General features: G+C 44.5%; 1 long non-coding RNA gene across 3 annotated transcripts; it reads left to right on the plus strand.

Annotated features, from left to right (window-relative positions):
- Positions 1-283: 283 nt before the first annotated feature.
- Positions 284-21184, plus strand: LOC144316950 (uncharacterized). 3 transcript variants are annotated; one of them, XR_013382773.1, is made up of 6 exons: positions 284-589; positions 12112-12220; positions 12570-12704; positions 13326-13477; positions 14759-14901; positions 20986-21184. It is a non-coding gene; the product is annotated as an uncharacterized LOC144316950 (long non-coding RNA). The 3 variants fall into 3 exon arrangements; XR_013382774.1 differs by lacking the exon at positions 12112-12220 and having other exon boundaries at positions 287-589; XR_013382772.1 differs by lacking the exon at positions 284-589 and having other exon boundaries at positions 11963-12220.
- The last annotated feature ends 5712 nt before the right edge of the window (positions 21185-26896 follow it).

Consider the following 26896-nt stretch of genomic DNA (forward strand, 5'->3'; position numbering starts at 1 on the left):
GCATCATCGGAGATGCAGGTGCATCATCGGAGGTGCAGGTGCATCATCGGAGATGCAGGTGCATCATCGGAGGTGCAGGTGCATCATCGGAGAGGGAGGTGCATCATCGGAGGTGCAGGTGCATCATCGGAGAGGGAGGTGCATCATCGGAGGTGCAGGTGCATCATCGGAGAGGGAGGTGCATCATCGGAGGTGCAGGTGCATCATCGGAGATGCAGTTGCATCATCGGAGGTGCAGGTGCATCATCGGAGAGGGAGGTGCATCATCGGAGGTGCAGGTGCATCATCGGAGAGGGAGGCGCATCATCGGAGAGGGAGGTGCATCATCGGAGGTGCAGGTGCATCATCGGAGAGGGAGGTGAATCATCGGAGGTGCAGGTGCATCATCGGAGAGGGAGGTGCATCATTGGAGGTGCAGGTGCATCATCGGAGGTGCAGGTGCATCAGGGACGCGCGTCGTGAGCAGCTCTTGTGAGCCAAGGGTCACGTGAGGGTGCGGGACGGGGCATACAAATGAGGCCCCCCTGGTCCCAGGACAGCACCCGGGTGGGGCAGAGGCACCCACCGCGTGGCCGACAGAGGCACTCAGGTGATTTCTTCGGGGCGCAGGGCTCAGTGGGGGAAACGAGGCGGGGAAGTAAAAGCCCCGAGCACATCCTGCAGGTGGTGGCGTGAGCAGGTGGCCAGCCCGGCCCGGAGACCCGCTCTCCATCGGGGAATCGGGAGGCGCCGCCGTCCTGGGGACGATAGCTTTGACCCATCCCACCCCGCTTTGTCCCCAGGTGGCCACGCCACGGGGTCCCTTTGCTCATGCTTGAGCTCCCGGGTCACAGGCTGACTCGCTGGGTGGGAGCGAAGCTGGGTCGCTGGGTGGGTGCTGAGCGGCGACCCCCCTTCTCCTGAATGTGAGGACGCCAGGCTCCCTCCGTCACCCCGGGCCCCTCGGAGCAGTTGCTGGGCCGGAGAGGGGGGCCTGGCCGGTGACCCAGGCGGCCCCCGCGGCTGCTCCCCCGCAGGCCTGAGCAGGGGGAGCCCGCACTTAGCCCAGCCCCTCATGGTCGCCCTGCACCTGGAAGTTCCAGAAGCCCTGCCCGGGTTCCTCTCCGACTCCGGGACTAGGTGGAAACTGTGGTCAACCCCTGGTTTTTGTTTTTTTTGTTTTTGTTTTCTAGCAGGACACGTACACACAGGACCCCCCCCCCCCCCGTCCCTTCATCTGTCTCTGCATATATAGAGACAGATAGTTCGGGGCATGCATGTATGTGCAACTCTTCAGCAATTTAAGATCCAACTTAGAGTGGAAAAGCAGTTGCCCACGTACCCTGGAAATCGCAATATTGTCTCCTTTGTCTTAAAATAATCAGAGAGCAGTTGACCCTTGGACAAACAACAGGTTTGAACCGCATGGGCCCACTTATATATAAGTGGATTTTTCTTTTCTTTTCTTTTTTTTTTTTTACACTACAGTCCTGTAAATGTATTTTCTCTTCCTTATGATTTTTTAAAATATTTTCCTCCAGCTTACAATTTTTGTAGGAATACAGCGTACAGTGCACATGCGAAACAGGTGTCGGTTGTTTATGTTACAGGTAAGGCTTCTGGTCCACAAGGCGCTGTTAGTAGTTGGGTTTTGGGGGGGTCAGAAGTCATATATGGACCGAACAGGGAGGCAGCTGTTCCTCCGTCATGGTCGTGCCATCATAGCCCCAGAAACAACCTCCGTTCATTTGTGACCTTGACAGTTTAATAAAATGGATGATACTTTCTGATCAAAAGAAAAAGAAGAACAAAAGAAACCGTGGACGCTTCTGTATGTCCTACAATTAAAACTTACTCCGGGTTAATCGCATGTTTATGATGGAGTTTGTTCGTTTAATAAGTTGTAGTTTTATAATATGGGAAGGAGAAGTTATTTCTCAGGGCAACACATCTAGATTTTTTTTTCTGAAGAGATTTCTCTACCGTGTGCTACATTTATGTCCCTGCTTTTAAAATCATTTTTGAGGGATGCCCGGGTGGCCCAGCAGTGCAGCATCTGCCTTGGGCCTGGGGCGTGACCCCGGGGTCCCGGGATCGAGTCCCACATCAGGCTCCCTGCATGGAGCCTGCTTCTCCCTCTGCCTGCGTCTCTGCCTCCCTCTGTGTGTCTCTCATGAGTAAATAAATAAAATCTTAAAAAAAAATAATTTTTGAAATTACTGGAGGACAAAAGCAAAAATACGGTGCTCACTGGGAAGTGTCGGAGGGTTTTGCATGCATGGAGCTGCCTTTCCAGCTGTGACTCACCTGGAGTTTGTCCGCTGGACCTTCTCTTCGAGCCCGGCGCGCCCTGGAGGGACCGTGGGGTCGCAGGGGGCCTGAGGGGGACGAAAGCAGGCACGATTTTCTCTGCTCGGCAGGGCAAGGGTGGTCTCCCCTGCCTCCCGCCTTTTACCTTCTCCCCGTAAGTCATGTCCTGGGCGGGTAAGAGTCCAGACGACTCGGGCTCATTTTCATGGCTGGAAGAAAACTGATTTAAAATGGTTCTTTTCTTGCTCAAGCTCGGTGCCTATTTATTCATTAAACAGAAATCAACAGTCTTTATTGTGACATTCAGTGATGAATGTTTAATGCCCTGAACAGGAAAACTGTATCAGAGGTGTCGCTGCTGATCAAGCCCCAATCAGAGCCTGGGGCGCTCAACACGGACACTAGGGGCCCCCTAGGAGTTCTGCGAGGCAGGGTGCAGGCTCTGCAGGACCCATCCCCAGCTACAGGCCTGGGCCAGGTGAGCTCAGTGCATCCCTGGGGGTCCCTGAGGTGGGGTGCGGACCTGCCGCACCTGCAGGCCTGGGCCAGGTGAGCTTCCTTTCTCTCCCTCCCTCTCCTTCTCCCTCCCCCTCCCTATTTAAACCACCACTTGCCTTCCAGGAACAGCCTACCCCAAGGCACAGACACTCCCCTGCAGTGATCCCAAGGCTCACGTGTGTGCCCAACCCGCACCCGGCCTCATTTACACATCTGTATTTCACATATGTCACACTTTGCACACAATTTCAGTCTCCTTAGAAGGACATAATCACAGATTTTGCTGTTATTTCTTCATTTTTCTTTCTCTTTTTCCTCCCAATTAGCCAATGCTTTTGCAGGGGTGGCGCTCCCGGTGCAGGCCATGGGCCCCAACACCCCTCGATTAGAGGGATCTCAGGGGTTAGCCCCTCAGCCAGGGGGCTCCCGGCTGTGCCTTTTCTCCTCATGCTGCTTCATTCAAGGACCTGAGGTGGTGCAGGCAGGGAGGGGGCAAGGCGGCAGGTGCTCTGCAGGGGCCGTGCACCCCGGGGCTGAGCCGTGTCTTGGAATCACAAGCTTCTTCCTCCTCATTCCTCAACAGCATTGGGTGTTTCATTGGGGCCGTTAGGACCATATCACATCATCGTTTTAATTTGCATTTGTAGGAGGAAAAGATTGCCTGTCTTTGCGTGTATTTATTTGCCTCTTCGGCCAAAGGCGTATTTTCCTCTTTCATGTCTGCTCGCTTTTTTTTGGTGTTTCTATTGAACTATCTGTCTTGCTCTCATGGATTTGTAGGCATTTTTCAGACCTCCAGAACACAAACTCTTTGTTGATTATGTAGATCGTAAATATTTTTTTCCTTCCCTGGTTGTTTTCACCTCTTACTAGTGCCTTTCGATGAACAAGTGGTCTTCATTTGAATATAGATCATTTTCCTCTTCTTTTTTTTCCTTTCATGACTAGTGACTCTTGTGTTCCGTTTGAGGACATTTTGTCTGCTTCACCATCAGGAAGCTACTTCCCTCTGGAAACCTTGTCCTTTTACCATCTACACTTATATCCGTGATCCATCTGGAGATAACTCTTGTCTGTGATGGTAGGTGGGAGATGATGGTGCAGAGAGGTTTTGAACGCATTTAGCAGGTGTATATCCAATTAGATCCAGCAAGACTTTTATGGAGAAGGCTCTGCTTCCCACACTTCCTTGCACCATCATCTCACTGATCACCACCACGAAGTGGGCAGTATCTGTGCGGGCTGGCTGCTGTCCTCTGTTTCCTCGGGTAGCTTACTTATCACGGTGCCGGACCATCCTGCCCTAATCCCAACTCGCAACCTGAGCCGAAACCGCACGTTGGATCCTCAGCTGACTGGACACGCGGCCGCCCCAAGCCTAACTTGCTTTAGCAAGTGCTCGTTTCTTCCTGTAGAGCCAGAGGCGTTTTCCTCATGGTGGAAGTCTAAGAGGCCTCATACACTAGGTCTCAGGGTTGACGGCTGTTGGCAAATCTCCCCAGGTAGATAGTATATTACACGTATAGTCTATATAAGTCATTTTTTATTTCTAGAACTTGGCCTGAAACATAGTTTTATATATTAGTTCTGCCCCATTGCCATGTTTTCCTGTTCCAGGGGTGACAATTATACCTATTTTGAGTCCTCCTATCTTTGCAGACTCTGAACGATGGAGTGTCACAGGGCTCCGTGCTTTGGGTCTTCTTTCATGTTCTGCCAAGACCTAGGGCCTAGGGTTTCTTGCCTGCTCCCACGGTTTCAAGTGCCACGTAAATGCCACAGTGCTCAGAGTGGCAGCGCCAACCGTGACCTCGCTACCCAGGGCTAGACGAGTGCGTACAGTTACTCTCTGACACCGCTCTTGGATATTTAATATGCTCTTCAAACGTAATGTGTCCAATGTGAATTTTTTTTTTTAATTTCTGCCCCTGATTCTACAATGGGGTGCCCTGACTCAGAGAGTAGCAACTCCAGCCCGTTTGCCGGTGCTTCAGCCAAAACACTGGCCTCCTCTTTCTTTTCCACACTCACATCCAATCGAGGAGGAACTTATTCTCTCTTTGGAAACCCACCCGTGAGCTCTGCTTCCAGCACCACCACATTCTTCCAAGCAATTGTCACTTCTTTCTTTAATTACTGCAGGAGCCTCTGACTGGCCTTTTGCTCCCTATGTCTGTTACCCTCTCTGTTGCCTGACCGATGCTTTAATATACAAATCATCCCATGTACCCACTCAGTTCAAGATCCCCCCCAAGGCTTATCCTTTCATTTTTTGGTGACCTTCAAAGCCATCCCACAGCCTATGTGGTTTCTTCTCTTAGTTTACCTCCTTTCTTCTGACATACCTTTATGATTTATGCCTTCACTTGACCCAGATCCCTGATCAAATCTCTCATCTGTGAGGCCAGAGTGGCCTTTCCTGATCATCTGCACCCTCCCTAGCATAGAAGTCCTCCCAGCTGTTTCTACCAAGTCCTTTACCTGTCTTACTTTTAGGATCCATCACCATGTGGGGCGTGTGTGTGTGTTCAAGGGCAATGCCTGCCAAATAGTGAGACCTTGGTAAACGTTGGTTGAATAAACAAAATTGCCTTTCCAAAATGCATATTTTAATTAAATTTTTTAAAATGTAATTTGAAAAGACATTTGCCGACCTCAGTGTGGTGTTCTATGACGTCAACTCATTTTGATTTGGACTGGACTGAGCAAATCACTGAGATCCAATAGAAAACTGCTTTCATTCCCTAAAATGGTTTTCCTCTCTCATTCAGATAGATGCCTCTAGGTTAATGTGAGAATCTGGGTCCGTATCTGAGGAAGCTACTCTTACTACTTAAATCAGAATTCCGAGGAGCATTGAGCTCACTCCGTTAATACTGACAAGATTTGCAAAACAGTAGGTTCCTCTGAGAGAATACTATTCATAGTAAGAGATTGTAAATTTTGCATGTGAGGTAACAAATGGAAACTATTCCTTAGTTCTTAATATTGCAGGAATCCCGGGTTTGGAAAATATATTTGATTTTTTACATTCCTCTTTAGTAAGATCTCTTAGCTCATTATTTCTACTTTAACCTGATGCTCAATAAGCTGTTCCTTGTGTTTTCTTAATTTGAACCTCTCTTTGATCATCATACTTCATGGTTGTTGATCATCTAGTAAATATAGATGAAAAGTGTTGTGTGTCTTGTAGGAATGCTGATACTAATGTGGGCCGATTGCTGTCTGGATCATATAAATAAGTGAAAGTGCTGCATAAGTCAAAATGTGCTATATATCAATGTTGTTAAGTTTGTTAAGATTACAATAATTATCATTGTTGTTAGGGATAAGAACTTTGCTCAATAAAGTCAGGGGTACGATCAATAACATTTCCTATTTTTGAAGACAATCAATGTAAACTTAACTAAGAGCTCTTCTCTTGCTTACCTAGCAGGAAATTCAATCTGGCCATTGCCTCTCCCTTCAGCCAGAATTGTGTGCAAAATTTTTTAGGTCTTCCTGAGAGAGTCGAAGCACTGAGCTGGGCCTACCAGTCAATGGCAACTAGTCAAACAAACTGGTTGCTGATGCAACTACAGATTCCTTCCTGGTTGGGTGCTTTGCTGCCTCCATGCCACGCTGGGGGAGGGACCCTAGAGGGGCCGGGAGCCCACGTGCCTGGAGTGCAACATTCCCATCCTGTAAAACAGAAGCTAAGTCCTCTCCACTGAGGCACAGGTATTTTATCAGTTAGAACTCAAAGTTGCTGGAATGCATCTGTCTCTAAGCAGCTTAAACAAAATGGGCACATTATTATTATTTTTTAAAGATTTTATTTATTTATTCATGAGAGACACAAAGAGAAAGAGCGAGAGAGGGGCAGAGACACACCCAGAGGGAGAAGCAGGCTCCTCACAGGGAGTCCGATGAGGGACTCGATCCTGGGACCCCGGGGTCATGCCCTGGGCCCAAGGCAGACGCTCAACCCCTGAGCCCCCCACACCCCCAGATGGGCACATTATACGGCAATAAGCAGCTTACAGAGTTTCCAGCGGGGCCAGGAAAATGAGTTTGAATGCTTCGCGGCCGGATAAATGCCCATCCGTAGCAGGGGACCGTGCCCGTAGGACGGGGAGACGTTTCTGGGCTACACAAGTTTATCTTTCAATTTCCTGTCTTCTGGTGGCGCAGTGACAGTCGAGGGCAGGCATCCACCGGGTCATATGAAGGCGCTTCCCGTGGTTTACCTTGTGTCTGTATCGATGAATTTCGGGCAGGATCGAGGCTCTGCTCTGCTGCCTTTCTGGGCGCCCTTCGATGGTTTGATCGATGCCACCAAGTGTCCCTACTTGTCAGGGGGGCAGCAGCGGACGTTCTGCGGAGTATCTGGTGCACCGAGCAATCTGCCTCGGGTCGAGCAGCCTGAGATCCTTGGTGCTCCTTCAGTGATGGAAACAAAATGACTGTTTTATGCAGATGCTCTTCATTACCTGCAAGGACAATTCCAGATAACTCCATTTCACGGTCCAATTCCCAGAGTCATCCGAGGGAACGTCTTGCAGCTAGCTGATCTCGGCTGACCAATGAGCCCGGAGAGCGTTCCAGAACAAATGTGCTGTAGTAGCCACGCGAAGACCTTTTAAAGGTTGAAGCCACTGATTTGTAGCTGCTACCCTGGGGAATTTTAGGCCACATTTTTTTTCTGTCTAATGGAAAGCTGTGGCTTTAATGATGCAAGTGGTCACAGGCTCCAGTGGGTGCAGAGCTGCTTCCTTAGGAGAGTCGGGGCCTCGCCTTGAGACACTCCTGTAGTTTCCATCCTGGAAAGGTAAAGTGGCGAGGACACTTGAGGTACTTCACTTTCTCAGGGAAAATGCCAGCCTTTTCTAGCGACAACTTCTTATCAGAACGACATACGTGTCTTTTCAAATAACACAGAAGAGTCTTCCGGCACTTGCCATTCAGCTACAGTTGTGGCTCCTCTCTTAATTGTTTGCTTCTTTCCTTCCTGCAAGGAGTTTGAAACAAGTTGGAATTAGTTGCTGAAACCTAGGCTTTGAGAATTTGAGAAATCCAGACTTGGGTTTTCTCTTGGCAAGTTGGGAGCCGGGGCAGCAGTGTGGGGGCCACGTTGCCCCCCGGCGGTAGAAGCCGGGCCGGGCTGCCGAGCCGCGGTCCGCGTAGATGAGGCTCAGGTCCCGCTCCCCTCGAGCTCCTGCTGTTCCCATGTTCCTCCCAGCCGCTCGCTTGCTCTCCTCGCCTGTGTCCTGGGCAGCTGAGTTTGCAACCTGTTGTCCTAGCGCACAACCAGTTAGTCCCTCCAAACAGGAATTTTGAGGAATTTCTTTATTTTTTTAAAGCTTACATGTCAAATGTTCGTATCTAGGTTTTTCTAGGGAAAAGATTCATAGCTTCCATCAAATTTTCATTAGAGCTTAAGATCCATTACTTTGGATGCTCTGTCTCTCTCCCCTTCATTTTTTAATAGTCGAGTTATGAGTGTGTTTCAGTGTAAATGTTTTAAGTCCTTGGAGCACCTGGGGGCTCAGCGGTGGAGCACCTGCCTTTGGCCCAGGGCATGACCCCGGGGTCCCGGGATCGAGTCTCACACTGGGCTCCTCACAGGAAGCCTGCTTCTCCCTCTGTGTCTCTGCCTCTCTCTCTCTCTCTGTGTGTCTCATGAATAAATAAATGAATTCTTAAAAAATACTTTAAGTCCTCTTTAGGGAATTACGTATAGTATAAATGCTGTAATAGGATTAATACTGATAATAAATAATGGAGAACATGATACTGTCTGGAAGCTAGCTTGGTCTTAAAGATGTTCCAGGCTTGTTCCTCATCTGTAAGTCACAGGGGTCTCAGATTCTCCCGGAGACAGTGGTGAATTGGAGACCTGGACATTTAGGGACATTCTTTCTTGTTCACATCAACTTGGGGGGCTCCTCGGAGTCTAGGGCTCTTCACCTGAGGAAGTGTCTCCATGAACAAATTGTCAGAGGCCCGACTGCTAAAGGGAGGCACACGGCTCTGTCACGGCGAAGGCTCTGCAGCCCAGCAAGCGGGCATCAGCTGCGGGAGCGCCTTGCGGGGGAAGCTTGAGGGAATCCACGTCTGGTGGAGGGAGCCTTTGCCTGCCGCCTCGGACAGCGCTTGCGCTCCATCTTCCCGTGTATTCCCTCACCTGCCTCAGGACTTTTTCTATTGCTTTCTACCCCTCTTCCTCCGCCTCCTCCTTCTTAATTCTTCTTCTTTTCTTCTTCTTCTCCTTCTCCTTCCCCTTCCCCTTCCTCTTCCTCTCCTTCTCCTTCTTCTTTCTTCTTTCTTCTTCTTCTTCTTCTTCTTCTTCTCCTTCTTCTCCTTCTTCTTCTTTTCTTCTCCTTCTCTTCATCCTCTTCCTCCCCTCCCACTCTTCCTCTTCCCACTCTTCCTCCTCCCACTCTTCCTTCTCCTCCTCCTCCTTCTCCTCCTCTTCCTCCTCCTCCTCCTCCTCCTCCTCCTCCTTCTTCTTCTTCTTCTTCTTCTTCTTCTTCTTCTTCTTCTTCTTCTTCTTCTTCTTCTTCTTCTTCCTCCTTCTTCTTCCTTCTTCTTTCTCCTCCTTCTTCTTCTTGTTCTTCTCCTTCCTCCTCCTCTTTCTCCTTTTTCTTCTCCTTCTCCTCCTCCTCTTCCCCCTCCTCCTCCTCCTCCTTCTTCTTCTTCTTCTTCTTCTTCTTCTTCTTCTTCTTCTTCTTCTTCTTCTTCTTCTTCTTTTCTTCTTTCCTTTCTCTTCATCCTCTTCCTCCTCCCCCTCCCTCTCTTTCTCTACCTCTTCCTCCTCCTCCTCATTCTTCTTGGAATACTATAGCAGACAAATCCTTCATTTAGAATTTCTGGGAGGTAAAGAAATTGTAGTATTGTAAGGTACTGTTTGTATAACATATGTAAAATCCTTAAAAAATGCCTCCAGAAGAAGGCATTGGTATATCTGGAGGAAAAAAATACTGTGATTTGCCTTCCTCTTTGCTCATATTGGAAGCTTTGAGTGACTCATTTTCCCACATGATTGAACACTTGGAAGATTTGGTAAATAATCTGAAATTTCATCAAACCGCTGATAAGAATGTAGCCCCAACACGTCGCTGTGGCAGTTTTGACATTGTGCATTGGGGATGGAAGTCTATAGACTTGTACAGAGAAAGAATGGGCTGGTAAGATCCCCTCTAGCATATTTCTGAAGAACAGCCACTCTAGAGGAAAGCATTTTGGGAAATCACTTCAAAAGTATGGAGCAAGAAAAGGAAAAACTGTGACACACTGTTGTTTTTCATAAATCAGCATGCAAGCTTGATTATTTTATAATTGTTATTTCATTTTTTTTAGCTTTGTTAAATCCTGTTTTGCTCTTTGGCAGAAGGTCTGAGTCAATTTTATAAATATAGTGATAATTGGAACTGTAATAAGTACCAGTGAGTGGTGTTTCTTCAGTGATGGCTTGTGCCCGGAGGTGAATCACTCCACTTCAAATTCTTTGGCACCTTGTGGGAAGCCCTAGCACTACGAGGGCTGGAAAGGAGTATTAAGTGTGTTATAAGCAGAAGGATTTGTTCTTCAAAATGGATGAAGAGAGGTCGGTCAGGATGCCGAACAGGGGCCCTGCATGCGGAAAGGATGGCTGGAGGCTGAGGCAGGGGCAGAGGCTCCCAGACTCCGCCCCCCCCCCCCCCCCCCCGGGCACAGGAGCTGCTGTACCACCTGGCTCAGGTGTGATATGGATGGAGTTGAGCAGAACTCAGTGGGCTCAGTGCTCCCCATGTCCTCCGGCACCGCCGATTCTTACCCGGCCCTTTGTGGAGCTCCAGGGTGCAGGATGAAAGGCAGCTTGGCTCCTATTATCAAACTCCAGATTCAATTTTAGGGTACAATGCAATGAATTGGGCTGGGATCAGTAGTACTAATGACAGCTCTTAGAAAAAGATGAACTTCTTCTTACCATCATAAAAAAATTCGATTTTTATAGTACCTAATAAGATAGTCTTATTTTGATCTGTTTATAGGATAAAAATATGCATATATAATGTAGAGATGAAGAATAGGGATAGAAAGAAACGAGAAGCTAGAAGATCTGTTTTCTAGGCCTACTTGGCTACTAACCTATGACATCAAGCGTCTTCAGACATTACTGTACACCTGGGGGTATTGTTAACATGCAGGTTCTGACTCAGGAGGTCTGGAGGGGGGCCACTCTAACGAGGTCCGGGGGATGCCTGGCTGGTCCTCAGTCCCCACTTAGGACCATATGATCTGAGTCAAAGGCTTGAGTGATCTCTGTCACTTGTCACTTCATATGAAATGTCACCTTCTCCCTGGGGTCTTCCTGGCCATGTAGGCTAAGGGGGGGGGGCACTTCCCACCCTATCCCCTTAACTGCCTTCACTTTCTTCATTGCCTTTACTCCATAAATGCTTATTTATTTATAGTTTGTCTCTTCCCAGTAGAATGTAGTTTCCATGAGGCAACAGCTTTATTTATTTACTTTTTTAAAAAAAATTATATCCTGAGTGTATGAAGGAGTGCCTGACATATACAGAAGCACAGCACAGAATGAATGGATGAGCTGATGGCTGAATGAATGAGTTTTCCCTTCATCATGGAATGTGTGACATCTTTGGAGTCCAGGGCCTTTTGAAAGATTAAACAATTCCACCTTTGATTTAAGCATATGCAAGAGCAGTGGGAGAGCCCTCAACATTCAGTTCGTCACTGAATTTGATGTAGGCTACAGGGCGTCTGCAACTATGAGTTGCAAAATTGTACCCTATTTTGCAATTTCTGTCGTGATAAAACTAATCCTAGGAAAATCTTGGCTGGAGACGTCAGACGTTCTTAACCTTCCAGGCCTTAAAAGGTGTGGTTTCTCAGGATTACACGGGTAACTGGAGCTCCTCCAGGATTTCTTCCATTTCAGCCAGTGCCAGAAGATAGGAGGCCCCTCTGCCCTTCTTGCTTGTGGAGTTCCCTAGTCCCCAGGCTGAGGAGATCTGCCGTCGGGGCAAGCTGAGTTAGAGTTCCAAACAAGGGACGCTCCTGAGGGTGCAGGCAGGACTGCAGCTCTCAGCAGTGGAAGGCGTCGTTTGTAAAACACAACAGGCAGAGGACAAGGGTAACTGCAGGTCAAGGGCTGATTGCTTCGTGCGGGGAGAAAGGAGGCGGGGTGGGGGGGTGGGCGGCGAGGTTCTCCCCCACCACAGCATTCTGAGCAATAGTGACTTTCATTAAAGCGATCGTCCTTGTTTTACTTGCCTATCTATAAAAAAATCATCCGTGTGAACACATTTTGAAATACTTTTTTCCCATCATTTTCAGGACCAAACTTCACATTTTAAAGTATTCCCCCCAAGAAAGGTCCCGCCTTGGGTGTGTGGCAGGGCAGCAGAAGGCGATAAGCACCAAGGAGACACAAATGACTAAGAAGGTGGCCTTCAATACTCTAACTCCAAATTTAAAACTAATTTATCTTAATTAAATTAATTAAATTGCAAACTGCTAAGAAAAGATGTGACTTGAATTAGTGTTTGTTCTTTTTCCTTGCCAAGAGTGAGAAGGCAAGTAAGTTAGTGTTAGTTAAAATCTAGATGATTTAGGTAAGTTAGTCAAGCAATAATTTCAGCCAGAAGTTTGGCCACTTCTCTTCAATTCCAAGGTATACCTGCTAATCTTCTCACTCGTGGAGAAGCAAATTGTCCAGATTTGTGGCTGATGTCTTCTACGACAGAAGCCCCTACCCCATTTCTCACGAGAGGCTGTCTCACAATGATGTCCAGGTATTGCGTGGTGGCTGCGGGGAAGTAGGAGGAGAAACCCACGGTGGGGATGCCAGCTGGTGATGGTGCTGCTGGGAGGCACTTTTTCTTCTCTGAGAATCCCGTTAAACCGCAGGGACTGGAGAGCTCTCCCAGGTAAGCCCTCTGGATTTATTGGGACGGAAGCGTAGTCTACCTGCCAGACTGTAAAATTCCCACATGTCGAGCTTTATTGCCTACAGATCTGAACTAGAGGTGACACGGTATTGGCATCTTCTTCTAACATGCATCTGTTGAGAAATGGAAAAGCAAAGAGCCAATGCTCATGAAATGATCGCTCCGCCAAACGTGGCCGCATCCTGTATCTATGAAAAAGATCATTAATGAGAGAAGTCAAAGATGTCAAAGATAACAGGGCGATAAATGAATTAATAAACTCTTCTCATCATGAAAGTCATGAGGGTGGTGGACCCGTGCGAGGGGAGTCCTGCTTTGTGGATGAGGTAGTACAATAGGGTCAAGACCATGTCCTTGAAGAAGACAGCGGTTTTGATAAGGGGAAGTACACGTACCTACACTAGAGATGCACAAAAGCATTTTTTTATAACCCATAATGACAAAATGCTTTTAGAGACTATTTTCTTAGGTCTAAAGTATTATTGCAAAGTCATGGCTGTGGGGCTTTACCAGTGGTAGCGTTTTAGTCATGCACTAAATATTGCATAAAATAAAATAAAGGATTTCCCCTAAATATGCAGAGGTCACTTATCTTTCTAGCTTACTTCATGGGGCTGAGAGGAGCTTGACAAGTACCCTGAGATGCTTGGTAAGGAAGGCTTCCTACAGTGGTTGAGGTAGTCACCGTCTTGGGCCAGAAGCATACACCTCACCGTATAAACCAGGACTGAAGAGCTCCTAGGACTTTAAAGGTACGGTGGCAGGTGACTACCATATGGGGGCTTGTGGGTCACAAGGAAGGGATTCTACCATTGGTGTAGTAAATTAGGCCATAATATTTGAACAGCCATGAACTAATGGATAATCACCAGCTAGCAATAGTGAAAAAACAAAAAACAAAAACAAAACAAAACAAAAAAAAACATGTAACAATCGTTTGCTGTTGACTAAATGGCTATACTCTTTTATTAATTATTTGGTTTAGTGTCTGACCAGCCTGTTTCCCATGATGGCACCCTTTCAGAAGAACCAGGGTGGCTGAAGTGATATTTTTCCACATTGTGACAGATGTTTCTAGACAAATAGGGTATTTTACACTGAGTATACAGAAAGCATGGCCAATATTTGGATACACAGAATGGTAAAATGAATGAAAATGCCCTTTTAACCAATGGATAGACATCCTATTAGATTCTTTTCATTAAATGGCCAAAAAGCACGTGTCACATCTGGCCTATTGTTCAGTCACTTTCCAGTCAAGTTCTTAAGTGATTTCCTAGTGCCATGAAATGCATGTTGAAAGGGGTCTTTTTCACTCTGCTGTGGCCTCTCCTCTTGAGCTGACATTACACAGTGCACATCACTGTCACTGTCACAGCATGAGCTGCATATTTTGGGCAAAACCTCTTTCATATGGATGTCAGATACTACTGCCAGCATTACATGTTCAGAATTCAGATCTTGTATTCCAGAAAGGATTTTTTCCCCCTCTTGGTTGTATTGACTCTTTAAGATTTGTTGTTAAACCATCTTCAGTGGGCCCTATAAATGGTGAATTTGTGAAGAAGGTTAATATTAATAATTTCATTTTATGGCAAAGCCACAACGATGGCTTGGTTAGGGAATGCTGATTATTTTAACATCTTAGGATCCAAGATTTTTTTACTTGATATTCATTTACATATTTGTGTGTGTATCATATATATTATATATATCATGCTTATATAGAAAATAATGATAAAAAGCATATATAGAGAGATACACAGGTTTTGTTTTGACCACCATTTTCCATACAAACATCTTTTGTTCTCTTCTCTCTTATACGGTAAATGTCTATGTTAAGCATATTACCTTGCATACAACCTAGGAAAAATCAGGCACCTCTGAGGTATATAATCCGCTATAGCATAATTGGTTAGATACATTGAGGGTAATTTTTTATAATCTTTCTGCATTAAAGATCAAAGTCCTGCCCATCAAGTTAACAGAACTCAGAAACGTTGGCAAATACGTTAACTGGTCTTTTCTTTCAGGTCTGATTTTGATCATGGAACGTCAGTCTTAGAAGTAAGAAAAAAATATCCTACCTCTGGCATTACTTACAGCCTTGGAGAAGGCACCTGACCTCTTTTTTATTTACCATGTCTATAAGAAGTTGGATTTGGAAAGGTTCAAGGTAATATTTTGCAAAGAAAGTGTTAACGCTTGTTTAGAAAAATTATAAAAGACATTTAGGAGAGAAAAAAATGTTTTGGGGCTTCTTAAAGCTTTTTATTCAAACCCAGGATGGAATTTTTATTCAGGGTGGGATTTCCTTCTGTGGGGGAGATGACTAGATGAGAAACATTTCTTTCTCCCACCCGGTTGCCATGAAAAAGACTGACTGATACGGGGGCGTTACAAACTCGAAGGGGTTACAGTCAGGAAATGCGTGCTGGCGTGGTGGGTCTGACGGAGCCTGGGATCTCAAAACGTAAGTGGCAGGTACCTGGGAGAAGTGTGGGAAGCGGTGATGTCCAGCTTGGTTTATTGATAGTACGGGACGTCTCATAAGGCAGACAGAGCAGCATCTAGAACCTTAATCAGGCCCCATTCTGCCATGGAGACAGGCTGACACATGGTCAGTGTCCGAGACGCAGCAGCAGGTACCAAGGACTAAACCATAGCATGACAGGTGCTACGCGAGGGTCACTGGAAAGTACTGTAGGTTTTTACTGATGTCACTCCAGGCAGATTATGAAGGTTGCAGCGGAGGAAGGGAGAGATGGAAATCCTCTTCATACTCCTGTGAGTTTCTTGGTGACGCAGGTTGGCCCATGGAGCATCTGTATTATGCTTTTACCCCGGTACCTACCCCAGTGCCTGACATTCAGTATGTGCCCCGAAGACATGTGCTGTTGAAAGAAATATCAGATTATCAATACGGATGAATGGTGTGAGTTTGATCTTGATAAAAGAGAACCATAGATCATACTTGACATTCTGAGAAAAACATTGTTTTGGGTTGGTTCACCATGACAGTATAATGAGAAAAGCATATATTTTTATATAAAAATAAGTATGAGTATTGTCTATGAGACAGTAAAAATAAAGCTTTCAATACTTTGTTGATGACTTGTATTACTTTTTTTTTTAAGATTTTATTTGGTTATTCACAGACACACAGAGAGAGGCAGAGACACAGGCAGAGGGAGAAGCAGGCTCCATGCACCGGGAGCCCGATGTGGGACTCGATCCCGGGTCTCCAGGATCACACCCTGGGTTGAAGGCAGGCACCAAACCGCTACGCCACCTGGGGCTGCCCATGACTTGTATTACTTAAGGATTTATATTGTATTTATAGTAATTAGTGGGCTTGTTGCAATTAAATGCTGGTTTTGATGCATAGACAAAATACACAATAAATATTTATAAAAAAATAAGTGAATGCAATTTATAATAGGCTGTTTGTACCATCAATTTAATCTATAAGTATGTGAAATAATTATATTAATAGAATTATCATGGAAAAGATGGGGAATATAATAGGTAATATCTGAAGAATATACACTGTCTTCTGACTTAGTCGCAGGGTTAAAAAAAGTAGCAGGAAAATAATTTTGCTCATTCTGTCACTCTTAGGCAAAGCTAAGATATTTATAGTTTCCTTTTAAGAGAAGAGTACTTTTTTTATAGTGCAATTTTTATAAATGATAATTGTAAGTTTTGATAAAAATTAATGAATTCTAAAAGAAATGATCTCCTCCAAAAAATCTGAGTGTAAAAACAAATTTCTTTTTGTCAAATGATATTTTTTAGAGTGATTGCAAATTAAAATTTATTCTCATGTTAAAAATTGGGCCTCTGAATGTAAAAACATTCATAGGCATAGAAAAGGAGAATGTATTACAAGTATAAAATTTCGGAATGAATTCTTTATTTTCGAATGTAGCGTGTATGATAATTGTCATTAAACTCAAATATTCTATGAAGAGGACTAGAGACAGAGGCTGTGTTCTTTTGGTTCTGAGGCCTGGAGAGAAGGAAATGTAGTCTACACGTCGCCTGATTTTATCTCGTGTCTCTTTTATCCACAGCATTTACATTTTTTTGTCCTTCCTTCTAATTGGGCTTGTTTATCTCATGTGCTAGGTCTTCATGGTTTATTCAGCAGCTCTGGTGAGGCCTGTTAAGGGTCCTGATTTGTTTGCTTAGCACACTTTTGGGAAGAAAAAGAGCCACTATGTTCCAGCAGACAATACAGTCACCGTTTAAAAGGACGGTTCCACACAACCTGTTTGCTCTTAAAGCGTAGATCTTCCCTTAGTGACTCTGCTTTCTCCAAGGTCTGTCTACAAGGGAGGAGGAGAAGCCCGCCTGCTTCAGATGACTCCGCGGAGATTCCGATTCTTGACGTTGTCTAGTAGGAAGGGGACCTGCGGGGCAGGCCTGGGCCCCCGTAGCCCGGGTACCGTGCTGGAGCCCTGTGGGACCTGGGCCCCCCGACCCCTGCAGGGTCACCGAGCTCCCTGGCCTGGCCCCCAGCCCCTGCAGGGTCACCGAGCCCAAGCTCCCTGGCCTGGCCCCCGATCCCTGCAGGGTCACCGAGCTCCCTGGCCTGGCCCCTGACCCCTGCAGGCTCACCGAGCCCAAGCTCCCTGGCCTGGCCCCCGGCCCCTGCAGGCTCACTGAGCCCAAGCTCCCTGGCCTGGCCCCCGACCCCTGCAGGGTCACCGAGCCCAAGCTCCCTGGCCTGGCCCCCGGCCCCTGCAGGGTCATGAGCCCAAGCTCCCTGGCCTGGCCCCCGTCCCCTGCAGGGTCATGAGCCCAAGCTCCCTGGCCTGGCCCCCCACCCACATGCCAAGTGCCCCCTGGTGCAAAGCCCTGAGCTCCACCCAGTGGACAGTATGGAGAGCACACGAGCACACGAGTGTCTGCAACTCAAGCCTTCAGTCCCATGGGCCCCAGCCTGTTAAAGATGAAGATCTCTTTATCTTTCTTTAGTTTTTAAAAGATTTTATTTATTCATTTGAGAGAGAGAGAGAGAGGGAGAGCTCGAGTGCATCTGCACATCTGGGCAGGGGAGGGGAAGCAGAGGGAGAGGGGGCCACGGACTCCCCCCTGAGCAGGGAGCCCAGCTGCAGGCTCGAGCCCAGCACCTGGAGACCATGGCCTGAGCCACAGTCAGACGCTTCACCCCCGGAGCACCCAGGCCCCACCTTTTCCTTCTTTAGAAACAGCCGGTGTTCATTGACTATATACCGTGTGCCGGGCCCGTGCGCTGTCTCCGTGCTGAGTTCTTCATGCACACTATCTTCTCCTGGGGGGGAGGGGGCAGGGGAAGTGGACAGATACATGTATTTATTATTTTATTATTTTTAAAGATTTTATTTATTTATTCATGAAAGGCCCAGAGAGAGAGGCAGAGACACAGGCGGAGGGAGAAGCAGGCTCCACGCAGGGACCCCGACCTGGGGCTCAATCCCGGGATCCCGGGGTCATGGCCTGAGCCAAAGGTGGATGCTCAACTGCTGAGCCCCCCAGGGGCCCCAAGATATATCTATTTTTTAAACTGTGGTAAAATAGATATAAAATTCATCATTTTTTAAAGATTTTTTTTATTAAAGTTCAGTTTGCCCACATATAGCATGACACCCAGTGCTCATCTCACCAAGTGCTGCCCTCAGTGCCTGTCACCCTGTCACCCCAACCCCCCGCCCACCTCCCTTTCCACCACCCCTTGTTCGTTTCCCAGAGTTAGGAGTCTCATCATTTTAAACACTTTTAAGCGTGCATTTCAGTGGCATTACGTGCACAGTGTTGCACGACCATCACTGCCGCCTACTTCAAATCTCCACAAAGCCACACAGAAACTGTTCTGATTCAATAATTGCTTCCCCTTCTCCCCGGCCCAAGCCCCCGGGAGCCTCACGTGTGCTTTCAGTCTCTGAGCATTTGCCTGTTGGAGATACTTGGTAGGAGTGGGGCCGCAGAGCATCTGTTCTTTTATATGTGGCTTGTTTCATGGGGTCGAACGTGGCTGAGCCTCGCTTGCGCTGAGGCTGTCTCAGGACCTCCGTCCTGTCCCGCGCGAGCAGTGCTTCCCGTGTGTATACTCTGCATTTCGTTTATCCAGTCGGTTGATGGACACTTGGGTTGTTTTTCTGTCAAGCTTCCAGTTTCTGCAATCGTAGACCGAGTCCGTGCCCTGATACCTCATCCCTTCCCAGAGCGACAGTGAAGCCATCCTCCCTCCGTATTCTCCTTCGTCCTTATTCCATTTGGAATCAGCTCTTTGCCCCTTTTTATTTCTCCGCTTTTGCTTTCTCTCTCTGCTAATGACTATCCTAGCCTATGTGTACCTATTTTTTTTTTCCAGAAGGCATAATTTCAGTGTGTTCACAATTGAGTTAAATTTCTTCTAGGATTCATTGCAGTGAAAATATCAGTGTAGATTTTTTTCTCTCAATTCATTGATTGATGCTTTACCATTTCCCCCCAGATCAAAAGGAATTACAAGATCTTTATATAATTTACCGAAATAGCATCCATCGTTTGAATAATTACTTGACCTCCTTGTTGAGTTTATTTTATTACAAATACATTTTTAACATTTTATGAGATCATTCTAACTATGCTGTATTTACTAGAGTCAAGGTGAGGCAAGAATGACTAAGGCTGTGCCCATGGAGGAAATTCCTCTATAGTTGTTGAAGTTTCTATAAAGCCCTGCTACTGAACTAATTTTACAGATTCCCTTTACTGATATCAGTTATTAATAAATTGGATTTAGAAAAAAAGTATTCCATATCCTTTATTCTCAGGAGAAAAGAAAATAGTTTAAACCAGGAACACCAATGAATTAAATTTAATGAGGACATTTGTGGCAATAATGATGGAGTGTCAAGGTCTCTAAGATGCGGCGTGCTAGCTATTTTTCATTCTCTTTAATTTACACATGAAGGCTTAAAGAGCTGTGGGCAAGCTCCTTCAAAGAAAAGAACATCACTGCTGAACCAAAGCTAATGCAAAATTATTTGAAAACTAGAGAGTCCTTTTAGCACACAATAATAGAGGAAAGCAGAGCTTTTATATTACAAAATATAAGCTTCTGTTTAAAGGATTTCCCCCTCTTTACCGTTCATATCAAGTACACCCAATTCATTTTTTATTCAGCTCCCAATTTTTTAGGCTGTGGTGGATCAGTGGGTCATGTGGGAGTATGGTGAAAAAAATGGTATTAAAAAAACAATCTTGGGATCCCTGGGTGGCGCAGCAGTTTGGCGCCTGCCTTTGGCCCAGGGCACGATCCTGGAGACCCGGGATCGAATCCCACATCGGGCTCCCGGTGCATGGAGCCTGCTTCTCCCTCTGCCTGTGTTTCTGCCTCTCTCTCTTTCTCTCTGTGTGACTATCATAAATAAATAAAAAATTAAAAAAAAATAAAAAAACAATCTTATTTATTTTATTTTATTTTATTATTTTATTATTTTATTTTTTTGCCCAAATATTTTTTTATGAATTTATTTTTTATTGGTGTTCAATTTGCCCACATATAGAATACCACCCAGTGCTCATCCAGTCAAGTGTCCCCCTCAGTGCCCGTCACCCAGTCACCCCCACCCCCCGCCCACCTCCCCTTCCACTACTCCTTGTTCATCTCCCAGAGTTAGGAGTTTTTCATGTTCTGTCTCCCTTTCTGATATTTCCCACTCATTTTTTCCTCCTTTCCCCTTTATTCCTTTCACTATTTTTTATATTCCCCAAATGAATGAGACCATCTAATGTTTGCCCTTCTCCGATTGACTTATTTCACTCAGCATCATACCCTCTAGGTCCAACCACGTGGAAGCAAATGGTGGGTATTTGTCGTTTCTAATGGAAAGATGAATGGATAAAGAAGATGTGGTTTATGTATACAATGGAATATTACTCAAAACAATCTTATTTTAACAATAACAGACTGGATATCGTTTAGTATTTCTTATATTCCCATTCATTTTGTGTAATGACACGCACAAAAAGTATGTAAATATTATCTTTAACAATCTTTGGGTGAGTGAAAGGATAGAGAGTTTATGCTACTATAAATTATAGTTGGAAATCTGACGCTGAGATGGTCTATACCTGTCAGGGAAACCAGCACAAAGAACAATTAATCCATCCTTTTGATTGTTTTCATAATCAATACCGATTTCTGTGGTTTAATTGACCCGGCCACAAATCACATTGAATCTTAACTTGGAAAAACCCAACACTTTACTTCTCCCTCTCTCTTTAGCTGACGCCTTTCCAAAGGAGATGCTCACCAAATGTTTGTGAAAGAACAAGATGAAAGACGACCGTGTGACTTGATGTCATTTCCCAGAAAAAAACAGACAACATGGCCAAATGGCACTCTATGGTCCAATGCCATTTGGACTAATGATTTATTCCTTTAACTTCTTTTTTAAGAAAGTAAAATAAACCCCCAAACAGCATCGTCCTGCTGTGGCACGTCTCTGTTAAATGCTCTGTGCTTGCTCAACAAATCCTGAAGCAAAAATGGAAACCCTGTGTTTATGAGTGAAATTATATCTACTGTTCGTGATAAAAACATATGGAGCAGGAGTTATGAACTGGGGTTCATGGGTCCCCAGGATGGCATGGTGAGAGTGGAGAGATTCTGGGTGACTGAGAAAACTGAAATGATTAACAAATTTTGGAGCATATTTTTCTGGGATGGGGAGACTTAACACTGATTGAACTGCTCCTATTTGCTTAGAGCTCTTCTAGCCATTTTATGAGTTTTTACTCCCTTTGTCCTCGTGACAGCCCTAGGATGGCAATGTTCCCATTATCTTCCTATTACAGATGAGAAAAATGACATACAAAGATTTTATATAACTTGCCTAGGGCGTCTCGACAACTGAGGGGTCAAGCCAGCATTTGAACCCAGAAGTCTGGCTCTAGGATCTATGTTCCTAAGCTGCATATACACTGTGCTATCTCTTGATGGAGAATAGGTTTTATAATTTTTTTTTTCAGACTTTCAGAAGAATTTGTGACCTAAACAGCATAGATATCTTCTAGAGTAGAGGAGACAACCGAACCACAGAAATGCTGCTTTCATTAGACACGCCATGGAGTACAGCCCGGGGTAGGGGTGGGGGGTGGGGTTGTCACCACTAAGACAAATCAGATGTAGGCACCTGTGGTCACTTAGATGTTAGGCATTTTTAAGGTCTGCTGATAAGTCCCAACCATTTATTAATTTAATCTGGCTCCCCAGGATGTCGTATTGCATACTGTCAATGATAAAATGGAGAAAATAATGATAAGGATCAAGATTCCGACAACGTAGGTAAAATGAGTTGAGCAAAATCTGGGGAAAGTTGAAATTTAAGTAGAGACCATAGAACAAATAAAATACATTTACTTAAATTGAGCCTAGAATTCCTGTTGGTCAAAGCAAAATGCAAAACATGATCAGTTCCATGATTCACAGTTTCTAAGAAAATCTACCACTCCCTCAGATAATAACACATCGCTTTATGTGAAATCGGTAATACATTTTATTTGAGTGTATAGTGAATTTTTTTTTCAGTGGCATCTCTCTGATACATGTCATAGCTGGTGATGGACCTAACTGTGCCCCCTCAAAGTTCATGGACTGAAGTCTTAACCCCCAGTAATTCTGAATGTGAATTCATGTGGAAGAAGAGCCTTCAAGTTAAGATTAAAGGTCAAATTAGTAAACCTCAATCTGATATGACCAGTGTACTTAAAGGAATAGGCTATAAGGACCCGGACATGTCCATGAACTGGAGAGATCCCGTGAGGACATAGTAAGGAGACGGCCGTCTACAAACCTAGGAAAGAGGCCTCAGAAGAAACCAAATCTGCGGACACTTTTTTTCTTGGATTTGTAGCCTCCGGGGCTGTGAAAAAATAAGTTTCTGTTGTTGAAGCCACTCAATCTGTGGTATTTTGTTACGGCAGCCCTCGATGACCATATAAGCAGGTTCCTTAGAATACTTGATGGTAATCTATGCTTCAGCATCCATTTGGTTCTTAAAATATTTTGCATGGCAGCTGAGGAAGCAGAGCCAAGTTAGATGAGGACTCCCCAGTGAAATTCTGAGGACCCCCAAACAAGGTAGTCTGAGCACAGCACCTTTTCTACCTTTTCTAAAACAGCTTCATTTGGAGATGAGATTTAGACCATTTAGAGGAATGGATGAACTCTGTGTGTGTGTGTGTGTGTGTGTGTGTGTGTGTGTGTGTGTGTGTCGGGGATGTATTTGGACTTGTGATATAATATACTGCTCTAGACAGCACTTAACTGCATGGTAAAAGCATAAAATAAAATATAGTTTCTATACCACAAATTAAAACTTAGGACTATTGGGCAAAAGACTTGATCTTTGATGGAAATGGAAAGGCCCTACCAAGGGTTGTGTCCTGTCGTTCATGGTCACCTTGGCTTCGAACCACAGGGCAAACCTCCTCAGGAGCAAGAATTTTTATTTGAAAGAGTTGTGGCCCAAAACTGACACATGAAAAAAAAGTAACGAATGACATGTGAATGTTTAAGTTGCACATCATAAGTTTGAAAGGGACATTTTCAAGGCAAGAGTGACCAGAATCACCATGACCAAGGAAAATCCCATTAACGTAGGCATATAAATGCAAATTTAAAAAACAATTAAACATAATGGTGATTAAATGTATAAAATGACTCACCATGATAGTCTCATAGTAATTTATGAATAATATTATAAATAATTGCATTTTTTATACCTCCGTTATAACATATGTCTCCAGGACTGTAATTAGTTGTTAGATTGGTTGTGCCCTCACTACTGTTACATCTTTGAGAGCGTGAGTTTCTATTTCATTTTCTTTTCTATCAGTGATGCTCCATATGTGTTTGCTGAATGAGTGAAAAAAAAAAAATGAACAGATGAATAACTAAAATTTGTATAGCAGTTGGATTCTTAAACTTTTCATATATCATTTAATAATTAACAAAAAATTTTTCATTACTTTTTTCCCTCATAACATGAAATTTGATGCTATCTAATTTTTAAAAAGTAGCATTTTGGAAGGTGATTTAAAAGATGAGAAAGTGTTCTCAGTCTAGTGTGAAGGGCTGAATACAAATAAAAGGATATAGCCAGAGGCGCCTGGGCGGCCCAGATGGTTAAGTGTCTGCCTTTGGCTCAGGTCATGATCTTGGTCCTGGGGAGTCTGCTTCTCCTTCTCCCTCTGCCTCGCCCCCCTGCTGTCCTCTCTCTCTCTCTCTCTCTCTCTCTCTGTATTTCTCACTGTTTCAAATGAATAGATAAAATCTTAAAAAAAAGGAAGTAGCCAATTTATTAACTGTGGTTATTACCTGGATGAAAAAATTCATTGTGAAATTCCTCCTTTACAGTGAGGTTTATTAAAAAAAAAATAACATATAAAATCTACATATAACATTTAAAAAACTAGATTGTCTTTATTTTATTTTATTTATTTACTTTATTATTATTTTTTTTGATTGTCTTCTTTTTAAAAGTTTCAGTGCATAGTTCTATGAGGTTTTTTTGGTGGGCATGTAACCACAACAGTCAAGATAAAGAATGCTTCCGTCACCCCTCAAGTTCCTGTATATTCCGTTGTAATCATTCCTCCTGACTCTAATGCTCACAGCCTCTACCGACCACTGATTTATTTTCTTACAATTTTACCTTATCCCCTAAGATCACACTCTGGAATTTTACCAGGTTTTGAGTCTGGCTTCTTTCATCTAGCGTAATGCTTTTGAGACGTTGATGTGGTTACATGTACCAGTAGTCTTTTTTTTTCTAGTTGTGAGGTACGTGTACAATCTCTGTAGTGTATCTCTTGATTTTGTTGTGAATGTAAAAGTGCTCTAAAAACAAATATTCTTTAAAAAAGCCTAAGAGTGGAGATGCTTAGTTGCACGGTCAATGTATATTTAACTTCAAAAGAAACTGCTCCGCTTCTTCCCAAAATGATTGTGCTATATTGCATTCCTCTTGGCAAATATGTGAGCGTTCTCGTTCCATGTCCTCATCATCACATTGGTATTGTCAGGTTTCTATTGTGGTTTAATACATCACATCTATGTAGTGATATCTCATTTTGGTTTAAATTTGGATATCCCTAATGACTACGGTATTGAACACGGATTTCACTTCATGTGTTTATTTGCCATTTTGATACCGCCTTTGATTGAACTGTCTGTTCAATTTTTGCCCATTTAAAAAATTATGGTCTTCTTTTTATTTTATTTATTTATTTATTATTATTGTATCATTTATTTATTTATTTATTATTTATTATTTATTTTATTTTATTATTTTATTTTTTTGATTGTCTTCTTTTTAAAAGTAATTTCTATGCCCATGATGGGGCTCAAACTCATGACCCTGAGACCAAGAGTCACATGGTCTACCTCCTCAGTCAGCCGGGTGCCCCCTAAAAAATTAAATGGTCTTCTTATTATTTAGTCTTTATGTAGCACATAGCAGATGTGTGTTCATCAAATGTTTTATTCTAATCTGTGGCTTTGTTGGAAGAGGTCATCAAGAGGATGTGGCTGCTGGTGAGCCAGATCTGGGCCCCTGGAGGCTCCTCAGCCCCTCACCTGTTTCTGGAACGTATTCACTTGCCTTCTGGGCTTCCTGGAAGCTTCCACAAGGATGCAACCTTGGGATGGTGATGTGTTGTTTAGACCCTCTGGACAGCATATGTGACTGAACCCAGGTAAAGCCTCTGTACAGAGTTTTAAGATTCTGGCGAACGTGTGCGGAGATCTACTGGTTGGTAGTCCTTGAAGACCAGCCTTGTAAGTAAGTTCCCTTGCTTGACAAACCTGCCACCTACCAACCTGGAGTGGTCTGCCTCTTTGCTTTCTCCTTGCCTCCATACGTGGGGCCAGACTACAAACCAACAGGCTTGCATTTTTATTTTATTATTAGTTTTGGAAAGCAGAAGGATTTTTTTATTTAAATGAAATTCAATTTGTCAATTTTTACTTTTCTGTAATTGTGCTCTTTATGTCATGTATATTTTTTGCCTAGCTTAAGGTGACAAAATTTTTTTCCTGTGTTCTTTCTAGAGATTTTATATCCTGGGTTTTGAGTTTAGGCCTATGAAGTATTTTGAATTAATTTTGGTGTATAGTGCAAGGTTCATTTTTGTACACATGGATTGCTAATTGGTCCAGCACCATTTATTTGTTAAAGAGATGACATTCACCACAGGGTAGCCTCGGCACTTTTGTCTAAGATCATTTAACCAGAGCCATATGGGTCTTTTCTGATCTCTTTATTTTATTTCAGCGATCTATGTGTCTACCCTTTTGCTTTTACCACACTGTCCTCATTACCGGAGCTTTCTAGTCAGTTTTGAGACCAGTTAGTGTTCTGGACTGAGTGTTCCCACAAAATTCATAGGTTGAAGTCCTAGCCTCCAAGGTGCCTGCAGTAGGAGACAGGGTCTTTAAGGAGGTCGTTAGGAGTAATGAGGTCCTAAGGGTGGGGCTTTACCCCAACATGACTGGTGTCTGCATGAGAAGAAGGAGAGGTACCAGCGATGGACGTACATGGAACAAACAGCGTGGGAGGACACCGCAAGAAGTGTCCATCTACGAGCCAGCGGAAGCCTCAGGAAAAACCAAACCTGTTGGCAGCTTCCTCCTTAGACTTCCAGCCTCCAGAACTGTGAAAAACTAAATCTCAGTGTTGCAGCCGCCCAGTCTGTGGTATTTTGTTCCGGCAGGCTGAGCTAAGGCACATCTTGGTACCGAGATGTGGTGTGGTGCTGTAACAAGTCCCTAGAACTGTAGGGGAATCTCTGGGATTGGAAAACGGATAAATGCTAGAGGAGCTTGGAAGCTGGAAGGCGTTTTTGTTAGAAGTCCAGGATGCCCTGAAGGGACTGTTGGCGGGAATAAGGACAACATTCTGGTGAGAGCTCAGGTGGAAATGAGGAACGCTGACAACTGGAGGAACAGTGATCCTTGTTCTAAACGGGCAAAGGGCTTCGCAGAACTGTGCTCTAGTGTTTTGTGCAAAGTTGAAATTGCAAGTGACAGCCTTGCCTATTTTTTCTGAGAAGATTTCTAAGCAAAGTGTTGAGGCCATGGCCGGGTTTCTTCTTGTGGCTTATGGCACAATGCAGTGGACAGATGACTTGAG

This window comes from Canis aureus, chromosome 7 (genome assembly GCF_053574225.1).
Source record: "Canis aureus isolate CA01 chromosome 7, VMU_Caureus_v.1.0, whole genome shotgun sequence".
NCBI classification, from domain to species: domain Eukaryota; kingdom Metazoa; phylum Chordata; class Mammalia; order Carnivora; family Canidae; genus Canis; species Canis aureus.